The sequence below is a fragment of the Penaeus japonicus genome, unplaced genomic scaffold, assembly GCF_977035675.1.
Source record: "Penaeus japonicus unplaced genomic scaffold, GWHDUDI00000001_assembly GWHDUDI00000030, whole genome shotgun sequence".
Taxonomy (NCBI): Eukaryota; Metazoa; Arthropoda; class Malacostraca; order Decapoda; family Penaeidae; genus Penaeus; species Penaeus japonicus.
Window position 1 is genome coordinate 2,453,882 of NW_028234432.1, and position 2,500 is coordinate 2,456,381.

At 50.0% G+C, this 2,500-nt stretch overlaps 1 protein-coding gene across 4 annotated transcripts in view; it reads left to right on the top strand.

Moving 5' to 3' along the window:
- LOC122259431 (uncharacterized) overlaps window positions 1-2,500 on the top strand; it is a 132,065-nt gene that overhangs the window by 230 nt on the left and 129,335 nt on the right. The window lies entirely within an intron of this gene.

Below are 2,500 nucleotides of genomic sequence, written 5' to 3' on the forward strand. Positions count from 1 at the left end.
TGTATAGATAATGTGATTGTTTGAGTGTGAAGTGATTTTATTTTAATGCAACAAATGTCAGCTGATGGGCCACAATTGGAATGTGATTAAACGGAATTAAGCTTATGTTTTCTTACAACAAAATATGATGTTGGTAAGTGTGAAACCAGGTATATTATAATGACAATTTCAACAATAATGAAGAGAAGGTGAGTCTAATGTCGAAATGCCACAGTTATGCAGCTACCTCAAGGTATCCGACGATGCAAATATCCAAACAATCAGCCGTGTCAACACAGACATGATTACACTCGAGTGCGGCTACCAGAATGCAATATCTATATCGCTAGGGATTTTATAAGAAATGGCAATGAAGGCAAGGGACGTGTCCATGATAATCAACTCCACATAGGACATGTAACAAGATGGGATGGCATGGCATTCTTAACATAATCCTCAGCGGTGTCTCACCCGGATTTATGGACTCTTATTTGTCTTGTAAACACACACACGAGATTATAATCAATCTTGGGATTTACTCTCGAGATGCGCTGTACTAATGAGCGTTGCGCATCCGACCAGCAAAGCCCAATTGGATTAGCCTTTAGCGCAAACATGAAAATTAATGACTTATATCTGTATTACATGTCATGTATATTTAAAAAAAGAATAAGTGTTTCAGTTTGACAAAATATCATGGGGGGAAATTATACGTTTCCACTGTAATAATAAGCATGTAAAAATAAGTACTAGTTGTCAGGGAGCAAGGTAATAATGGAAAAGTTACATCACTGCAGTAAATAATTGTCGAAGTGTAGTTAATGGCATGTTTAGTGGGCAATGGGTGATCATAATGGTGATTGGTACAGATAATGGCTATTCTCTGCTCGATAACGATTGTTTATAGCTTTCGTTTATTTTTGCGTGTTGTGATGTCCTCCCTTCTACGTATCACCCCCTCCCCCTTCTCTCTCTCTCTCTCTCTCTCTCTCTCTCTCTCTCTCTCTCTCTCCTCTCCCTCTCTCTCTCTCCCTCCCTCCCTCTCTCTCTCTCTCTCTCTCTCCCTCTCCCTCCCTCCTCTCTCTCTCTCCTCTCTCTCTCTCTCTCTCTCTCTCTCTCTCTCCCTCTCTCCCTCTCTCTCTCTCTCCTCTCTCTCCTCTTCTCCTCTCTCTCCTCTCCCTCTCCCTCCCTCTCCCTCCCTCCCTCTCCCTCTCTCCTTCTCCCCTCCCTCTCCTCCCTCTCCCTCCCCTCTCTTCCTCTCCTCTCTCCCCTCCCTCTCTCTCCCTCTCCCTTCCCCTCCGCACCCTCTCCTCCCTCCCTCTCCCCTCTCTCTCTCTCCTCTCCCTCCCCTCTCTCTCCCTCTCCCTCTCTCCTCCTCTCTCCTCTCCTCCCTCTCTCCTCTCCTCCCCTCTCTCCTCCTCCTTCCCCTCTCTCCTCTCCCTATCCCCCTCTCTCCCTCTCCCCATCCTCTCCTTCTCCCTTCCCTCTTTACTTCTCCTCCCTTCCTCTCCTCCCCCCTCCTTCCTTCCCTCCCTTTCCTCCCCCCTCCTTCCTCTCTCCTCCCCTCCCCTCCACTCTCCCTCTCCCCTTTCTCCCCCTCCTCCTCTCCTCTCCCTCTCCTCCTCCCTCTCTCTCTCTCCCCTCCTCCTCTCCTCCCCCTAGACCTCCTCCTCCCTCCTCCTCCCTCTCTCCTCCTCCTCCTCCTCCCCCTCCTCCTCTCCCTCCCCCCCTTCCTCCCTCCTCCCCCCCTCCCTCTCCCTCTCCTCCCCCTCCCTCTCTCCCTCTCCTCCCTTCCCCCTTCCCTCTCCTTCCCCCTTCCCTCTCCTTTCCCCTTCCCTCTCCTTCCCCCTTCCCTCTCTCCCTCTCCTCCCCCCTTCTCTCTCTCCCTTTCCTTTCCCCTTCCCTCTCTCCCTCTCCTTCCTCCTTCTCTCTCTCCCTTTCCTTTCCCCCTGCCTCTCTCTTTCTCCCCTCCCTCTCACTCTTTCCCCTTCCATTCTCCTCTCCTTCCCCCCTCCCTCTCCCATTCTCCCCTCCCTCTCACTTTTTCCCATTCCACTCTCCCTCTACCCCCCCTTCCTCTCACCCTTTCTCCTCCCTATCTCTCTCCCTTTCCACTCCCTCTCTACCCTTCCTTTCACTCTGTCCCCTCCTTCATTCCTCTCCGCTCCTCTCCTCTCTTCTTCCCCCATCTCCCCTCTTCGAAAGTTTGCAGTAAAAGACGTAATGAATCATTAGCCGTCCCACATACTCTCGGCGTTGCTGTGCTCTGTGATTACTCCGCTTAATGGTTTTTGAGACGCGCACACGAGGTCGCGGGGAGTTATTAGCATTGGGCTTCCTTGACCACTAAGCTTGACGGAACGAGAGAGACTGCGCGGCGCACTTCCATTGTCGGAGGTTATTGTTTGTGTTTTGCCCTTTTTTATATTGTTTTGCCGTATTTTTATTGTTTGTTCCTATTTTTATTGTTTGGCTTATTTTATGATCTAGTCGTATTTCTCAAACAGTGTTATGACACTAT